The sequence below is a fragment of the Lathamus discolor genome, chromosome 11, assembly GCF_037157495.1.
Source record: "Lathamus discolor isolate bLatDis1 chromosome 11, bLatDis1.hap1, whole genome shotgun sequence".
In the NCBI taxonomy this organism is placed as follows: Eukaryota; Metazoa; Chordata; class Aves; order Psittaciformes; family Psittacidae; genus Lathamus; species Lathamus discolor.
Genome location: NC_088894.1, coordinates 9,256,615 through 9,276,542, shown reverse-complemented (window position 1 = coordinate 9,276,542; position 19,928 = coordinate 9,256,615). Strand labels below are relative to the sequence as shown.

Here is a 19,928-nt window from a genome sequence, read left to right as displayed (position 1 = left end):
CGCGTTCTATGTAGAGCAACGGGAAGGCTGATAATAAAGCCCAGTAGAATTACCTCTTTCCAGGCCAGAGCAAAAAGACAAATGGAAAAGGAGACATATTTGTCCCTGGTTAGGCTTTATTAAAATCACCTTCTTTGAAGCAGGTATGCATTGCTCTCCCTATTTCCTGAATGAAAGTCTTGACCAGGATATTTAAGTTTCTGGCACACATTGTTATAATTGATTACTGCGTGGGAGAACTCACTTTGATGGCCTCTGTTCTCATAGTTCCTCAGCAATTTATGCACTGGCAGTGGTGCTGCATGGCTTTTCCTATGCATCAAAGTCATGCCAGCTACTGTGCATCGTCAAGGGGGGACTTAGTATCACAGAACCGTAGAACAGCTGCGGTTGGAAAGGACCTTAAGATCATCTAGCTCCTGCCATAGACAGGAACACCTCATGCTAGACCAGGTTGCTTGGCTTGACAGATGAAAATCCTCCAAAAGATGGAATCCTTGCAAAGCCCCAATTTCTATCTTCCATCCTGCTCTGAGAGTAAATCCACAGCAACTAGTTACACTGATATGATTATGTCGTTTCCATTTTAAATGAGCTGAGTCCCCCACCCTCACCTCCCATCCAGAGTGTATATCTGTATCTGTATTTCCTTTGTTTGGAAAGCAGAACGCATGGACATTCAAAAGTCAAGGTCTGGTGCAGAGTTGGGATCCAGCCATCCATAGCATACCAGTTAGACCAGACAGAAGAGGATCTCACCAGCCTGTGCCTGGCCATGACCGAAGGGTGTCCAGCAATTCTTCTGACCTGCTTTGGGCTGCCTGATAACCAAACTGCTGTGCTTGGTCTGTATCCAGCAGTGAGTTCAAAAAGTTTTTATGCTCCACCTGAGTCCCCTGAATCACTCACAGCCTGACAATGGGAGAACTCATGGAAGGGATGAAATGTCTTCCTTATATAAGATTCAGAAAGGTAAAGAACCTGACTCCTTTGCTTTCTGGGTCCATGCAGTAGCCAGCAGCCTGCAGATCCCAGGTGAAGGTAAATGCCTGGCTGGAAGAGTATTTACTTACATCTGCGCTACTGATATGGAACAACTTTTTTCATAAAGTGCCTTGGGATGTTAGATTAAATGGAATATGTTGTAAGAAAGCACAAATAGCCTTCACAACAGTGCTAATAATAGCAGTACCCGGAGACGCTGCTCCCATAAATAGAGACCAGCATGTGATAACTCCATGCATTTAAATCAGATCACCAGTATATTTTTGCCTTAAGCAAACATGATATAATGAATATTTTATCACTATAGGTGCTTGCAAGCATAGGTCATATGTAAGAGCGTTTAGGAAGACGTGCAGCATTTCCCCACTGTCAGGTACAACACATTGGATTACCAAGTCACCTGGAGGAAGGCAGAGAAAACAATTACCTCCTCCCTGTTTACTTAACTGGAAAAGATCTAATCTAGTCCTCCTGATTGTTACCACATTGTGAAGTTACGAAAGGTAATGAAATGGATCACTTGGGAAGTAACCTTGTACATTAGCCTTTTTTTAATCCCAGGTTAAAGAGAAGTCTGCTCTGGCTGATCACGAGATTCAGACCCAGAAGATCACTACTTACACCCTTGCTATTCTTACTCTTCTCTCCAGCCCTTTTTTCAACCTCTCTGGTCTGCCAGCTCCTTAGTGAAGTGTGGTGGGTACCTATGCTGCTTTAACTTGCAATGGTGCAGTACATACTTTTCTGTGTGAACACTATATAGTTCATTCAGAAACCAAAATTACAAGCTGCTGAACGAGGAAGGAACAGCAAATAGGATTTGATCCAAATGACAGACCTGGAAAGAGCACAGATGAGTGAGAAGAAGGCAGATTTGAATGCACCTTAATATCCCAAATTTTACTGACTATAGAAAAGGAAACAGATTTCGCAAAAAATAGTTGAAAATGGACTCAGATGCTTTTGGGCATTGACAGATCAGTTTGCTCTCCCAGAGTCCTTAATTTCCAGGTAAGCCATCCTGCCATCACACCACAGGGTTTCCCTGGGGGTACCAGTGCTGCAGGTAACATGCCAGTTGAGGAGACATTCTCCTCCTAGAAATTCTGTCAGGGTTTTCCTAGGTCTAGTAATGGCACACTTGGCAGGCAAGTGATGGAAAGAGCTATTTTGGCCTCAAAACTTCTCTAGGTTCTGCACTACTTCACAGTATTGCTATCTTCAGACCTTAAACTCTTCTTACTTTAAGGGTGACTACCACAGCACAATGGAGGAAGAAAGAAATAAGATTTATTTGACCAAGGTCTCAAGTTCTTTTGCATTAAGAAGTCCCAATCCATGTAAATACCATGGGTATTCTGTCTTCCCCACTGCCTTACTTTTCCTCTTTGCATAAAGTTTTTGCTTTCCTCATTTCCACATCTTCGTCTTTCTTTCACTCTTCTCTTTCCTATTCATGTTTCTCTTGGGGCTTTTCTTTCCATTGCCCGTCTGACCCCATTGCACTTCTGTCCTCCAACCCCACAACAACCCAAACTCTCAAAGAAGTCCTTAATCCTCTCCTAATCTGAGGCATACAATAATTAGCTGGAAATAATATTTTAGCTGCCGTGTTAGCACAGTAACAGGGAAATTTCCATCTCTGCTCTGCTGGGAGAGCAGCCACCAGCAGTATGGTCACTTTGGGAAAGGTCCAGATTTATGGATTAGCTGCTGCAATCCAGTGGGTAGATGAAAAACTCTGCTGGGAAGTGGGGAAACAAGAAGAAATCTACCTTCTTGGATGGGTTCAAGGTTCCTTTCTCCTTTTTGAGATCTCACCTCAGAGGAGAGCCTAGAGGTTGCTTTGCTTATTTCACATACTTTACCACTTGAAAGTTACGTGGTAGTGGGGCTCAGAAGTGGGTCAAGGGATCTCAGCTGGGATGGGAGGTGTGTGAGGAGATCACTGCTCCCAGGCACAGGTATTACAGAAGCTGGGTATCCCTGCAGAAACAGCTTGAGTTGAAACCACACCATCTGCACAGCTCAGTGACGCACTTCTTGGTCTTTTAGCTAACAGCAAGTGTGGAAGAGGCCAATTCACTCCATTCAAAACCACTTTCTCAGGAAGGGATGGGGAACTTTCACAGGGACCAAAGCTTTGACATCATTTAAACAGTGCATTTGCTTAAAAACAGAAACACAGTCTTTATGTTTGTATTCCCTTGTTAGAGTCTTTTTCTTAATGCTACATACTGACTCATTAACAAATTAACATGTTTTGATTCCACTGTGAAAGTCTTGAGATAATTATTACAGCTATGGTCCTGGGGCTGAAGAACTGTGGTTCTCAAAAGCTTTTATAGACTACAAATTGGATGCTTTTCATACAGGTTATCTAATTTTAATTACGATTTCCCCTCTGGCAAGTCTTTCTTTGCTTTGAAGTTGTTGGAGTTTTGTCATCCGTGGGGAGTGAGCAGTTTCAGATTATCATCATGTCAGATTTTATGTCCATAGAAACACTTTTTCAACAGCTCTTTTACGTGACACAGGCTTTCATCTATGGGAGTTTTATTGGTCTGAAAAGTAAGACAAGCAACTTAAGCATAAGTGATGTCCTACTTGCAATGTGAAAAAAAATAATCACTCTAAACATATACATTAGCCACTAAAATAAACAGCAATTACTGGCCTCACAGAGGCATTGCAGAATGTAAAAATATGACATTATTTTCAATGAACTATTTTGTTTTTTCAGTTAAGCCTTTGCCCTTTTCGACCAACATTTTTTGTGCCTGAGCCATAAACAGCTGGGAACAAGAGAAGGGGGCAGCAAAGGAGTACTGAAATGAACAGATCATGTCTTAGAAGGAGCTCCAATCCAGGTATAACTTTTGCCCACCAATTTGCATTCTCCAAGCCCTGACAAGACACCCCTGAGCATCAACATTAGTTTTGACCATCAGGCTGGTGCTGGGTGCATTTCACAAGAGTAATTGCATAACACTTAGCGTTCTGCTTTCATCAGGAACAGATATGGTTCCTCCCTCCACTGCATTAGATGCTTGCCGCCCATATATAACATGTAATCTCTTGCACTTTATTGCCAAGATGTTTGTTGATGTTTGTCAAAGCCAAGGAAAAGAAGGATTTAGTGCATAAGCAACTCCTTATGAAGGGCTGATTTGTTTGTGTTTCAAGCCTCAGGCACTATGTCCAAGGGACAAGATATTAAATTCATCAACTGCGTTTGTGTGAGTGATTTTTCTTGTCAGAAATGTTATTGAAGAAGCCATTTGGGTTTGCACAGCCAATAGCAGTGCTGACATTATAAGGTACTGCCTCACAAGTTCGATGGGCTGCTAACATGTTTACTCCTGTAATGCTCTCGCAGCTGAAGCCACAGTGAAACAACCAGCAAATCAAGGATCCTTAAACTCTTCTGAGTATTTAAACCTTTAGCTTGCATAGTTTCAAGGCACAATGAGATAGATACAAGAGCAAATAGCTAACGGAAACAAATGAACGAACACAAAGCTTGAGAGGTTTGCTAATGAACAAGAAAACAGCATGTATGGGGCAGTGGAAGACATATGAAGGTTTCTTCTCTCATCTTTGACATTCTTCAGCTAACAGACTAGAATCAGCCCAGGCAGAATCAAGAAGTGACTATGAGAAAAAAAGTACTGTAGGATCATTGCTTACATGCAAATATCAGTGCTACTGGAATAATTGTCTTCATGGGGATTTCTAATGATACAAGATTATATGAAAATTTCAGATTTTACTTCCCTTTCATTCCCCCCCCCCCCCCAACCCTTTCTTCATATAGGAGATCTTGGATCCTGTTCACAGGAGCTAAACCAAGCATTTTCAATTGAAGATCAGAGGAATTAGCTTGAGTTGATTGAAATCCCTTTTAAATTGCCACAGTCTCTTAACGAAACTCATATTCAGGTTGCAGCTTCTTCAACCATTTAAGGTTTTCAGGAAGAAACCCTGCATTTTTTTTCCCCACATGAACAGGATCTATGTTTTCCTGAAATGCTGCTCCATTGCACCCATTGTTCCCAGCTCTGTCCCTGACGGCTGACAGGGAAACAATGCAGGAGTTACTGCGAAGGAGCCCTGGTTTTGAAGACCAGATGGGGCTGCAGAAGCAGCTCTTTGTCCTTACAGAAGTGTGTGGAGTCTTAAAGGGAGCGGAGGAAAGAAGTCTGGGCTGGCCACAGTGACTCCAAACACATGGACACAGCTGCAGACATTGGTCAGAGGTCTGCTGCTCAAGCAGCAGCAGGAAACAACCAGCTCTAAGAGGAAACCAAATGCCAGCCCAGCTCCTGGGTTTGCCGACTCCCAAGCACTGCCGGCTTCAAGAGGCGCCAGTCAGCAGGGAACTCCCCGTGCGATCTGAGCTTCGGTTTTTATTACCCCAGCTATTAGGCAGCATTTAGCAACATGGATTTTACATCACTGACACATCAGGTCAGCAGATTCCAATTGTTTCACGACATTGCTAAAGCATTGTGAGCACACCGAGCATGTCACATGCACCCATAGACACCAGGCTTATGGTGCACAGCCTCCTGGCTCCGTCCTTTGCCATGAGAACCTCTGTGCTGATGGGTTTGTTGCTTGCAGCAGTGGCTGGGATGGTGGATCCCCAGCCAACTCCCCCTGCAGCAAGGGAACCACCAGAACCTTGGCCAAATACATATTCCTTGCTATGTCTGCTCATTGCTGTGTCAGCCACTGGTGTCCAAAAAAAGGGAAAAAACAGGGTTTTCCTCATAATTCCCCATAAAATGCCCCTGCAGTCAAGCTACCGAGAAATGAATGACCCTTTGGCACTTGGGTTGGCCAAAGTGTTCTCAAAATAACAAGATGTCACATCAATGAAAAAAAGGTTAAAAAGAAAAAGATGGAGGTGTCCTCTTTTGGTCCTTCTCATTTTGACACTATTTAGGTAACTGCTGACATCAAAAGAGCTATTCTGGATTTATTCCTATAGCTCAAATTACAATTGGCTTGTGATTTTTCATGATAAAGGAGGTCATACAGAAGAAAAAAGTCATCATGGCCACCAATGATTCAAGGGATTGCCTAATTTTCAGAAAGGCAAAGTGGAAGAATAAGTCTTGGGGCTGCAAACAGTCACTAGAAAAGCAGGTTGAGTTACTTCGGGCTGAATCTGCCTAAAAAGGTGTCAAATCTGTGAGAATTTGAGGTGGCCAACATGCTGTAATTCTTTGAAATAAATGTTACTTCCCTTTCACCAGCCGGTTCCAGTGTCATAAGAGCTGGTTTCCCTCTAAAAAGTGTCTGGGAGAAGGTCTGACAGTGCCTGATGTGCACTTCCAAAGGGAGATTAGCGCTTTCAAACATCAAAGTAGAGCTCACTGTTAAACTATGCAAGGATATCAAACTTTTCATAACAAGGATTTAAATGATATAGGCTCTTTGCAGGTTTGACCACACTGTCCTCCTTTTAACCCTTTCCTCTGACCAGGCTGTTCCAACCAGGAAGAAATCCATCTGATTTCAAGCTCCAGACAGCTCAAAAACTATTGTCTTTCTCCATCCCTCCCAAGGAAGATCCACAACCCTGTGTGAACACTCCTGGTCTTGTGGCCCCCAAAGGGAGGGCTGTGACAGACCCCCAGCTCTCCATTTCTGCTATTCTGGAGCTAGTCCCATCATTTTGCTTCTCCCTGAGGTAGGGACATGATGGTTTTCTAAGGAACATCCTCAGCCCTCAGCATGAGCTTCCTCACAGAGGCCTCCAACATATTTGCTGGTACTAAACATCCCTCATTATGAACCCCAATTAACCATGCACATGCCATGACCCACAGCTACATCAAAATCACACAGCAGTAAAAAAGTACCATCCTTCAACATCTATATCCAGACCAGTGTCCTCCTTTTTCTGTCCCTTGCACACTTACTGCCACTGAAGTAAAGAGGGGAAAAAATCCTGTAAAGTCAATCTTCACTGCGTTTGTTCATTAAAATATGGTCAGCCTACATGAGAGTTTTGTTTGGAACAAAGAGACTGTTAGAGAATTAGTCACAGCCTGGGAGGCAGGAGAGGGCATTGTTTTATGGAGACAAGAAAGTCTTTGGAGAGCAGATGATTCTAATTTACCTTCTTGACTTTATTCAGCCACTTTCAAATAGATTTTTCTTCATGTGGACTGCAATGTTTACAGCTGTAAAGAGAAGAAAGGTTCACTTTTAACCCTCAGAAAAGAGCAAGGCTAAGAAATAAATCCTAGATAATCCTGCTTCTTCCTTGATTAACAAAGATTTCAGCTCAGGTGACCATCTCCAGGGAGCACCAACGATCATTGCAAACACACTGTGAAGATCCAAGTGGGATGTTCTTGCACTCCTTGTACAATGAAAAAATATCTATTTCAAAATTGAAATTAAATTCTTCTTATTTAAGTATTTAATTGAATTATATTATTAAAAATTACTCAATTTAAAATGCTTATGTATGAAGATATCTCAATTTCCTTCCATTTTATATGCTTATGTTTTGTTCTCAGATACATAATTTTGGGGGAGACCACTTGAATTTTTCTATTTGGCTATTTGAAGGGGTTTGTTGGGGTTTTTTTAACACATCCCAGAAAAGTTTCAGGGTGAGTAAATCAGTTTTTTGATCAGTCCTAGCTAAAAAGCACTTCTGAGACATCTTCAGGATCAAATTTATGTCTTACAATGGAACTCTGAAAGGGGTAGTGGGAAAGAAAAAAGTCACCTAATTTATTCTTTTTCATTTATTAAAACTGTGATATGAAACATTCCTGTATTTACATATGTACATTTTTATTTAGTGTACATTCTCCTTAGTTTCTTTTGTTGGATTTTTTTCATCCTGCCTTGAAAGACAGTAACGACAGAGAAACCCACTGAACGGTGACCTCTCATAATCTCACTTGTTAACAGAGGAAAGCTGAGCAAGCAGAAGGAAAGGTGTTTTATTCTGCGTTTTCAAAGCTTTGTTTTGACAAACTCCTGCATAACCCAGATGCCTGAAGAAACGTTGGAATAAGAGAGATCTTTGCTGAAATGCAACAGTTACAATTAAATTATTCTTTGCTTACCAAAACATTTTATGCAGATCTGTAAGACCTTCCCAGAAATAAATCCCACACCTTTCATTTTCATAAGTTTTAAAATTAATGAATTAAGTAAATCTTTCTACTTTAGAAGTTCAGAGAAGGAAGAAAAGGCAAAAATCAATTTGTGAGGCGTGTTCCCCTTAATACACATGTAAATAGATTTCTCTCTTCCCCACAAAAAATACATCCCTCATGCAAACACTTATTTGGATTAGATCCGTTCTTCATCTATTTCCAATCACAAAAGGGGACTCCTCCCAATAGCGATCAAAGGCATGAACACAGCAACTATAACAATTGCTACCATGGAGAAACCATTTAATGAAAACATGTGAATATATTTTTAGAGTCTCATAATACAACTTCTCAACTGGAAATGAGGGAAAACAGCATCTCATGACCATGGGTTCGATCTAGCCAACCAAAAAATTCTCTGCAGAGCACAATTTGAGAACCATTGTGTCACATTTTAATCCATTAGAAACCAGTTAACCAAATGTAACAAATTAAGGCAAGTCAATTTAAAAGGGCAAAAATATCACTACTTGTTAGTGTATTGCTGATAGACTACTCAGTGATGAGCCAAATAAGCACATAGACAATCACCTTAGTTTCCAGTAATGTCATTCAAATTAGATTTTTCAGGGGATGTTGCAAACCAGTCTGGAATACTGGCTTGTGCTGCTTCTTTTGAAAGGACTGGAGGAACAGATGAATGCAGTTCATGGTATTTTCCTAAAAATTCAGGGAACAGACTGGTCAATCCCCACTTTTTCTGTCATTTGGAAATGAAGAACTACACATTTTTCTGAGTTTCCGCCTTTATACCTGTGATCCACCTCAGCTGTGCTTGAACCCTTCTTAATCAAATCTGACAGAAGGTCAGGTAAACAGCAATTTAAATTCCTTCAGTTTTCTGTGAAAACTGTTGGGCAGGAGCGGAAGAGAGGTCCCTGCAAACACCGGAACTCAACAAGAGGAAAAACTTCATCTGGAGCTTCCCCTTTTTAGATACCAAATTAAATCAACCACGAAAGATGCACCCAGAAAAAAATCCTTGTGAGTTCTGGCGCTCACGCAACATCTTGTGTTTTACTTCAGTTTCACCACAATCACAGCAGCTGGTATTTCTGCCTCAGCTACAGAGCTAATTACCTGGCGCTAGTGCCTTCATTAGGGGCTTCCAGGAGATACAGCCATGGAAGGCCAGAGCAGAGAACTGTTCTGCTGCCTTTGCTGGCTGGAACAGTTTGGCTTTTGGGGGTTTTGATAAAGAGCCTCAAAAATGCACCTTAAAATAATAAAAAAGAAGAAATAGGAAACTATGAACTTGATGCAAAAATCAGCAGTGTCAATATTAACTACACCAGGTTTGCTCCTGCTATGAGCTACCAATGGGACAAATGCTGTGGTTGTTCTCACAAATGAGCTCATTGGGCTCACATAGTGGTAAACTCAGCAACAAGATCTAGCTTGGGAATTATTTGAAACTGGTGTAATTGCTACTTCTGCGGTGTGATCCCGAACCCAAGCGTTTCATACGCACATTCATCCCAAAGAAAACATAACTGGAATTTTTACACTATATCAGCCATTTAAAAATCACAATGCCCTTCATTTAGAAGAATTTTAAATATGTGTATATATATGCATCATTGCAGGCCGCTTTTTGACCAATATTTAACAAGTAGTGGCTTGTCCTTTCCATAGTGTATGCGCTGGGTGACCTCCGATGTGCACATGCCGAGGAAGGCCCTTCTGACATCAAAACATTACTCAAGAAAATTCCTTTCAACAGCAGGTACTTTACTGACCTAGATTAAGTTGCTTGAGATGTCAAAGCCCTGAAAAAAAAAAAAAAAGAAGCTAAAATTGGCCTAAATGACTTCAGGCATAAAATCTGACCAAAGGAATTATGTCAGATGCTATAAACAGAGAGAAAAGTGTGTAGGAAATATGAGGGATCAAAGGGAAAATCAAGATGGTGTTTTTGTTTTCTACCAACTAAACTAGGTGCTCCTACATGTTCTGATGTGGAAGGAAGCAAGGGCTGCTGGCTGCCACACAGCTGACTGCAGAATGCTTTAAGAATGTTTTAAAAAGGAAAACCAAAATTGTGTTGACTGGAACACTCCATGTGACCCCCAAAGCCTCTCAATAACATGAATTACAAATTTACTCTGGCTTTTCAGGGCTTTTTGGAAGGAAGACTTTGGCCGGCAGGCTTTCTGTGCAGAAAGGCATGTGAGCAACTCCCAGGGAGGTGCCAGGATGGGGCTGACCTACCCCACAGCCCATGTGCTGCTAGGATAGGTGCTACCTTCCAAAATTCCCACAGGCGCAGCTCTTGCCTTCATCTGATGGGTAGGATGGGCAGAAGGATGAGTAAAGGGCAAATACTGAAAGAGAAACTGGTTAAATATCTCGTACTTCCAGTCTGAGTTTTGAGTTAAATCATACATTCATAACAATATTGTTTTTTATGGAAAATTTTCCTTACTGAAATCCATGCTGGTTTTTGACCTTAAAAACCTACATCTGACCAAGCACCAAAATAAATGGCCTGACTTTATAGGCGTTGAACAGCTGAAGTACATTAGCCTCTTCAAAGCAAACTGGAAATGCTCTTTGCTGGTTCACAAAAGCCTGTACTTCAGTGGTCAGGTGTCAAATCCAATCCCTTCAGTTATACAGGGAGGGACTTTCCTGTCCTGCAGATTCACATCGAAGCACTTGAGAAAGGTCACATTCACTCTGTCCTCACGTGGTCGGAGGGCTGCAGCAGTGCAGATGGATCTGGGGCCCCAGACCTGTCTCCAGACAGCTTTATTTTGAGACAGCCAGGACAAATGTGAAATAGCATTTGTGCTGGCACCTCTGCTGGGAATTCGGAGTGAAATCAAACAAATTGAAACAGGCCCAGATAACAAATGATATAGCTTTTAGAATATGCAAAAATATATTACTTTCTGATATGTAAAGTTCATTTTTTGGGTGTAATTTGCCAGCAGATCCACTATAGAGCTATGCCTGCAGTTTTCCCAAACGGGCATTTTAACACAGATTTGCCAGTTGAGCTTTTTAATTGGTTATTCATGATGAAAATGTTACACTGAGCTAAGAGTGTCCCACAAGATGGATATTTAGAAACCCAGTTATTTTTGTAATGGACATAAATAATCCACTCGACAGTACTCTGGAAAACTCTCCCAGCTTGGTTAGCTGGCTCTCCAAGTTTTGCCGCCACAGGATACAGAGACTGAACAGGAAAACAATGAAACTGTATATGCCTCAGAATAAAAGAAGCATCGTTCTTTCTAGAACACAAAACTCCAGAAATCTGTAGAAAACAACAGAAAAAAATCTAGCAGCATATAAAATCTAACAGCATGTACATAAACTACCATGTGAAACCAGGGCTCCTTGAGTTGCTCCAGACTGAATCTGAAGCTTGGGTTTCTCCTTTGTCAGTGGAAACCCTTTTGACCATGAGGCTCAGCTGTGAAGTTTCTGGGTAGAAATTAGTAACTATTAAAGCTCTGGTTGGTACGAAGCCTGTAAACACCTGCAGGAGAGGTGGAAGAGCTTTGAACCAGCCCAGTGCTGGCTGAATGCAAGGGCAATGCCAGGAGCACAAAGTAATAATGTGGTTCCCTCCAGCTCTCAGCACTTGCCTCTCAGCTTACTTCACATTGCCACCTTTAGAAAGTTTATTGTACAAAGGACAGAGCATGGGAGAATCTCTGCACTGCATTCTGGCTAACAATATGTGCAGATCTTTATGTGCCCCATTTTTTTCCAAGAAAACTCAAATACGAATGCAAGGAGCATCATACCCTGTTCTACGAATGCATAATCTATGGATGGTGGATTTAAAGTCCCCTGCACAGGTACAGTGATGGCAAAGCAGGGCTAATCGGAGCCAGCCTTTGGATCACCAAAATAACCATTACAGCAGCCACTCACAAACTTCAGCCCCAGGAGCATTAGGATTTCTGCTTTTCAGTTTCCAGTTGCTGAGCTCATTTCTGACTCTTGCACAGTCACAGTGCTGTTCCCATTAAAAAGAAAACAAATGGATTCACTTAAACTGAAACATAAAATCCATCCCTTGACATCGTTGCTTGTGCTGCCCTCTTTGACTGAATTATATCCCAGCCTTCTGACAGTCCTTAAGGAAGTACTTAAAGCCTGAGTCTGTGTAACACCCACTGTGAGGAAGGGGTCACCCAAACTCCTATCTCCTACTGCTCAATTTAGTTAAGAACAAAAAAGCCTGTGCTCATATTCCAACACATGTTTCTGCTTTTAGACCTCTGGGAACTTTCTGCATCATTTTCTTTAAACTGTTCTCAGAGCAAATGTCAGTGCATTCCAAGTCCAGAGAGGTCCTTATCACCATCACGGACCTGCATGATAGGGGAAAAGAGCCTGCAGTGCTGGGAGCGGGTGGCTGTGCAGGGCTGCCCCAGAGCCAGCATGCAGGGCCAGGGTTAATTACATCTGAAGCCTGGCTGGCTTTGTTCCTAGCTCCACTAGCACAATAGCAGTTTTAGAGAAAGGTAATAACTACCCAGGCAATGATGGCAGGACTGTGCCAAGTAGTTGCTCTGAGAAGATGCAAAGGGATGACCTGCAGCCCTGGCACGTGCCAGCAAACCAGCAGAGAAATCTCTCCCCAAGCCTTCGCTACAGGCATCCCACATCCTGCAGCACTGTTTTAGCTGTGCTATAATCACACCTTCATTTGCTGCTTTAGCACACTCAGCATCTAGACAAGACGAGAGCAAGTTTTCCCCTGCATAAATTTCAATACTTAGACGTGTGAATGTGTGTGAAATAGCAATTTATTTAGTTCTAGCCTTACAGAAAATATGACAGAAAAGAAAAAGTTGCTACCTGTTGTTGCTGCAGACCAATATGGCCTCATTTTTAAATAGCAGTTTTCTGTCTCTATGTATCTGCTGTCTGGAAATTGCCTCTGGGATAGGACAGTCTTTTGGTTGTATGTGCTGTCCTGCACTCACAAAACAATGTTTCTAAGTATTATAATAAATAAATCTTCCAGACTAATTAATTTGGAATCTAGATCCTTTCAGGAGCCAGAACATCATTGAGCTGATTTTACGTTGCTGATGAGTGGTACCAATGGGCAAGTTGCTTCAGACACTGCTATAGTCTGTTGCCACTGAAGCAGCCTTGGTATAATTTAGGGCTGCCTAAAGCCTCCATACTCAGTTTCCTTCCACTTCTGCCCCAAGCATGGACACTAGCACTTGTTTAAATGGACATGCAAGCATCAGCAGCAGCTTCTTCTGAAGCAGTAGCCAGTCCTTTTGGTGTCACTGGAATAGCATGAAGACAACATAAACAGGATAGGAAAATACTCTCTAGTATTCTGCATTATAAAGCTTCCATTAAAATTAATGAAAAGGAGATCTAAAAGTTCCAGAAGCAAATTGACACCTTGAAAATTTAAGATACCCAAAGCACAGGAGAAAACATTTTTTTTCAAAGGAGATTTAATGAACCCTGACAGTTATTTGTATGATGTTTGTTATGTGGCATCACTAAGATTTTTCTACTGATGAAGGTTAGATGAAAGTGTTTTGACAGCTTTCACTAGAGGGATGATATTTAATATAGAACAGTTTGCAAAACAGTATCAGGACCTGGGAATACCTTTTTGGTTAGTCATGGTGACCTCCAGCCCTGTGAAGGAAAAAACAAAAACCCAACCAACAACAGAAAACCTAACAAAAAACCCCATCCTGAATTCTGCAGTTTCTGGTTTTAGCAGCTCATCTCACAAACCAAAAATGACCTGAGACTTTTAAATAGCCCTTTTAGGCAAAATGGTGTCCAAGCACTAACTTTCATGGCTTACATGAACTCAGGTCTTGAAACTGAGAAAGCCTAGAAGGGAATCTGAGCAGGCTGGCTTTTCAGAGGAGAACAATTAGCAAAATCCACAAAGCTCTGACATTAGAATAGGCTCGAATCTGAAGTCTACATCCCACCTAGTGTCATCCCTACCCCTGCACAGCAAAGCAATGCAGAGCACAAGCAGTGTCACCTGAACTCCCAGCTACTGAGATTGGGGCTCTCCAAGCTCATTTGTTCTCCTCTCCCGGAGAGCTTCACCCTCCACTCCCAAGATGAAGAAACTCTAATAGTAATTGCATTGGAAGAAAGCAAAGTGAACATTAAAAAAGGATACAGAAGAACTGCACTACTGTTCTCTGGTCAAAACCTCCTGCAGATAAAGTTCTCCACTTATAAAGATTAATACTACAACATTCATGCTGCTTTCTACTAAGTGTGGGATTTTGCCTTCTCACTCAGAGGCAGCTTCTGTGGGTTTCTGAACAGTCTGAGTATTATTTTCCTTCTAGGAAGTCTGTTACTATATAAGAGAAATGCCTAACAACGCAAAAGTTATGGACATACAGCTTCTATTAACCCAAGTGGGAACATTTTGTCATGCAGGGAACACAGGGGTGTGTTTGTGTTTATGTGTGTTTGGAGGAATTCCATAGAACATAGTGGCACTTTCAAAACTGTTCTCTTTTGGATTTTTTCAACCCAAAATATCTACTTCATAAAATCGCTTTATAACAAACTCAAGATCTTTCACCCAAGTATGCAGCTAAACCTTTAAAAGAATTTTACATTTCCCCATGGAAAAAAAAAAAAAAACCCATCATATTTCCTGAAGAAAAATTGTGAAAGAAAGTTCTTAGAAGAATTAATTGTTAGCTGAAAGTACAGATTTCTGCCGACCAGAAACGTTTATGACAACCTGCACATGCTAGCTCAAATCTTCCATACAGCTCATTTTTGGTGCTTTCCAAAATCCAGCTGACATTCCTGGTTTCACCAGAAAAGGGGAAAAGGCTTTCTTTTACTTCTTTTCACCTGAAAAGGAGCAGGCTTTCTCCCACAGGGTGCACAGCCTTTGTGTATGAAAGGTTCCCACCTCAGTTCATGCTACTCCAAACTTTCTGGGGACAGAAGTGGAGCGGGGAGCTGAGCTCCTCATCTGGTCCCGACTGCTGTCAGCGCACTGGCACCCAGCACTGCTCTGCAGCCTTTGTGTGCTCTCCCAGATTTCATTCTTCACACACTCCAGCAACATTAAAGATGACAAGACATATGAAAAACAAAGTAAGAATAACAATAGCAATCAAACTTGTGAAAGATCAGGAGGCGACAGTTTCAGAAATATTAATAACTCTAGGCTTGTTTTATGTTATAGTTCAGCTCTATCTTATAGAATCTGGGAGAAAGGATTTGTTGGAAGAAGTAAAGGACTAACAACATTTAGAAAAAAATATATTTGTCATTGGGAGCTACTCTTCAACTTCAAAGTGTCTTTAGTCTCTTAAAAGGATTTACATTTGAGCTGAAGGGAATTTAGGTAATGGGCAGCTCTGAGAGACGTAGCCTCTAGCACAGTTTTCACATATCACACAGCTAAAGAAACAATTCCTATTGAGTTTCACATGATGATTTATCATCTCTGCAGTACCCAAGCTTCTCACTGGCTCTTTAACGTTCACTACACACTTTGTGAAACTATGTGGAAAATGATATAATTGACAAATGATTCCCCCGGTCCTGCCTGGAGATCACACTATGCATGTAGCCTCTTCCAAACCAAAATACAAATGAAGTAATTCCCAGTTTCCCATGAAGTTGCATCAATGATGTTAGTGACATTTTCCAAACATGGGAGTACAAACATGGGGCACATTGGACCACTGAGATTTTAGGACAGTCTATGTTCCAAGGAATGAGGGAAGGAAACCACCATTTTCCTAAATGGGATGCCTGAGTCAGAGTCCAGGCTTCTACCAACTAAACTACTTAGCATAAGGCTAAGATATTAAAGAGGATCTCAGACTAAAATGTGGAGTCGAACTTCTCCATACATTGGATAAAATCTGTATCATGACGCAGGTCCCCAGCCTCACATCCAGATTCCTCATCTTGGCTTGCAGTATACAAATTTTCAACCAGACTAAGCTCCCCCTAAACACTATAAAACCAAACAGTACTATATACCAAACCCAAGAATCTGCTTCTAGAAACACCCTCTTTAGGGTATTTTACTTCTGAATGGAGCATTTTTACCCAAATAGGGACAGAGGGCCCGAGTTTCATTTCAGACAGCGGCAGATGCTGACCCGTGTGAATTCAGGAATCTTCACTACTTCAAAGACTTCACTCCAGATTTACAATCCTGAATATAAAATTAGAATCATTGTGATTTGTGGCTAATCATTCCGCCTCTGAGTGCTTTTGTGGAATGATGTCGTTCTTCTGCCTCACAGAGTTTACACATCAGATAACAGGTGCTATAAAAATACATTTTAGAAGATTTACTGCTGTAATACACCGTTTTCTGCCAACTCTTCTCACCTGGCAGAACTTTCTTTTCAATCTAAGCAAAAGATTGCCCTGAGAGAAGTCTCTTTCCTTGAAGATGCTCACTGTCTTAGTTAAACATAAACCTGAAGACAGGTGTATAATGTTAGTCTTATCCCAGTCTTACTAGTCACTGGGATTTTCCTGCAGGAGCACAATGGGCTCTTTTAGCACCCATAAACTGCACTGTAGTAATGCCTGTGTGCCTGCTCCTGCCTCATGGCAATTTGGAGTGATTCTTATCTCCCACCCCTACTGTTGCCCACCTTTCGCATGGGAAGATCATAACTTAGTTTGGCTTTCCTTAGTATCTCAAGTGCCCGGGCACAATGGTTTTAAATGGTTTCCAAGCTCAAACGAAGGCTCGTTAATGCAAAGGAAGGTGAGAATAAAATATAAAGTAGACACATTTTTTCCTCATTTTTACTGGTTCCTCGGTCGTCCTGGCTAACTTCAGAGCTTTTCATGGTTCTGAGGAGGGACAGAAGCGTACTTTCCAGGGAATTCCAGATGCGATGAATTCTTAATAACAGAGCCAAACTGCAGCAGAAGTTACCAGCCCCCTGATTTCTCCTGAGGAAATACTAAAGGCAGCTTTTTCCCAGCTACTGTTTTCACTAGCACCCATCATTTCTTTTTTTGTGAGGCACTCTGAACACCACCACCACCCCCGGAGCTTTAATGTGACAGAAATGCTTAAGTGTCTGAATATTGTAGATTAATTCTTGTGGTTTAATACCAGATTAAAAATAAATGTGCTCTTTGTGGTGTGTGTGACAAAGGCTGGTTTGAGCCTTTCTCGACTCTTTTGTTTCTTGTTGCTTGCAGATAGCACTTAAGAAAACACATTCCCAGTGGCCCCATGGACTAAAATATCCTTTTGAAACTGAGGATTCCCCTCCCCCTTTTTACCCTGGGGCACATCTAAGTGATAATGTGAAATACCTGCACAGAAACTGGCATCCTTGCTCTCACTAAAATGCGTATTGCACCTGAGGGCAAAACAGAGGTGTGTGTGTAATGCAGAGCACTTTGGCACGGATTTGAGGTTTCAGACTCTCCACATCATGTGATGATAGCTATTGATTCATGCTAAGGGAAAATTAACTCTCTAAACTCCAGAATGACATCCCTCTGAGCACCATGATGCTAATTCCAGGTTTGGGAACAGAAGCAGATGGAGGGGATGCACAGAGAGTCTCCTGAGCTCATCTCCTGGCCAGCAGCAGACTGGAAAGTGGGAGAGGTCCTCTTTCCAACATCCTTGGAGATAGCGCTTAGCTTTCATCTGGGAGAGCCTAAAATACCATTGAATTTGCATCTGGACCTTGTTCTGTCAGTGTCAGGGTGCAAACAGGCTCAGCGCTCTGCCAGCAGTTAGAGACCAAGGAATGCATCGCCTCTGGGAGGCATTGCTGTGACGGCAAAACTGCTGGTGTGAACGTGGCTATTCTGAGGGGAAATAAACCTGTTTGGCAGGTTTTTCCTAGGCCTGAGCCTTCCACTGCACCAGGAGGGAGGGAGAAAGCCTTGTGCTGGCTGGGCATTCATGCCAGCCCTCACTGCAGAGGCTCCTGACGCAGGTTTGGGTTAGCTCTGATAAAGAATAAACCTGCATGGGATGAAAATTGAGAAAGGACAATAACGGGAGTCATGGGCAAGGTCTACCCTCTAAACCAGAGCTGCTGCTCCAGTTCCCTTACTCAAAATCTGGAAGGGCCTGACGGAAATAATCTTTGGGAGCTATGTAAAACTACCGCAACACAAGAAAGATTTCTGCTGCCTTTTAGCCTCCTTTTTATTTCGACTGCCAAAAACATCCCCCACTGGCTGTGATGAAAATGGAACCAGCAATGAATTCAGAGATGGGGCTGCATGTGTTACGCCCATCCTTTTGCACAGAAATCACTGTCTCTTTTAGGGACACTGATGTGCTAGGATTTCCAAGACTTTCCTGTAGCCATCTGAGCATAATCTGAATAAGAAAGAATTAAATGTCTGTGAAAGATAAGATCTTATTCCAAAGATCAGTGAAGCACAGTTTGTTAACTCCAATGGGTTTTGAATGACCTCTTTGTGGAAAGAGGTCTGAAGCCGGGGATCCCATGAAAATACCAAATCCAACAGGAGAAGGGGGATTTCAGAAGTAGTTGGATTCCCTGAAGCATTTCTTCATTTTCCCCGGTGGCCTAATTCAAAGAGACAGTAAGAGCAGTGCAATATCACGGCAAGTGAAAGACAGGCTTAATTTCACAAACCAGGAAGGGGTTGGGAGCAACATGAGGTAAAAGCTGGCTGAAGTGGGAAACCCATCTAGGGCAATCTGGCAGAAAGGCAGAACCTGAAAACAGATTTAACTTAAAGTTGTTCCTTCTCCTGCTTGCTTTCGCACTCTCTGTTTCCTGCTTAACCCTGACTGCAGAGAGAGAGCAATTTGCAGAATTTCTCTTTCCCTTGATTTCACCCAAAGACTTGGGAAGGCAGATGCCAGTCCTGGATGTCTATGCTAAAACTGGGGGATGTTTTATGGGAACGTTGCCCACAGTGATGCAGCGTTTTCTGTGAACAAAACACTAAGATGCATTTCCTTTTCTTTTACAACACAAGATTGCTTCAAATGCTGCTCAGATATTAGAATCTTCATAACTCAAGTCAGCTGGTCTTTTTTTTTCTTTAAGAAATTAGTTATAATTATGACAATATGCAGTATTGTGTCTCTGTGACTTTCATATCCAACTTCAGTGTTTCTAATGTAGCTCCGGAGTCATTCTTTCTCCCCACCCACCAAGAAGCAAAGGCAAAGATGATTTAGAAATCTTCAGGACTGTTTACATTTGGAATGTTCATGGGAAAACGGCTTTGAAATGAAAATACATTTTAACAAGAATGTTATTGTTTAGTTCTGTTCTGCTAAACATGACTTAAATACACTGAGTTTGTGTCTTTATTTATGGATTTGATTGGCAATTTAGGAAACTGCCATTGGTTATTTGAATAGGGTGTTTATTTAGTGTTACAGTTTTGGGTCAGCTCCCCTCAAAGGAAACTTCAAACATATAGAATGGCAAACTTGACAAATCATGTCAACACTTGGAATTGGACACTGCTTTCCATTAACTCTTAGGTAAACTAAATATATCTGCCAGGGACATTTTTTGTTAAGTGGTTATCAACATCTGTGCTCTACCAAGTAATTCTGATTGCTCTCCTTTCTGTCATTTTCATTAAAAAAAACCCAGTAAAATTAAGCTAGGAAAAAAAAAAAAAAAAACCAAACCAAAAAACAGAAGAAATGCACTCATTTGGAGGGCAGAAGATGCAAGGTCAGGTTTGAAAGGTATTTGCCCATGTAAATCCAACACAGTGAGAACAAGG

The 19,928-nt window shown here is 41.7% G+C and overlaps 1 long non-coding RNA gene across 2 annotated transcripts in view; it reads right to left on the bottom strand.

The window, feature by feature from the left end:
- Positions 1 to 3,252: 3,252 nt before the first annotated feature.
- Positions 3,253 to 19,928, bottom strand: part of LOC136020456 (uncharacterized) — a 175,074-nt gene continuing 158,398 nt past the window's right edge. The window contains exons 4-5 of one of the 2 annotated variants that reach the window (XR_010615337.1): positions 7,139 to 7,202; positions 3,253 to 3,569 (exon numbers count right to left, since the gene is read on the bottom strand). This is a non-coding gene — a long non-coding RNA (uncharacterized LOC136020456). Of the gene's footprint in view, positions 3,570 to 7,138; positions 7,203 to 9,462; positions 9,968 to 19,928 lie in introns of those variants that run through there. The other variant, XR_010615336.1, reaches the window with a different exon arrangement.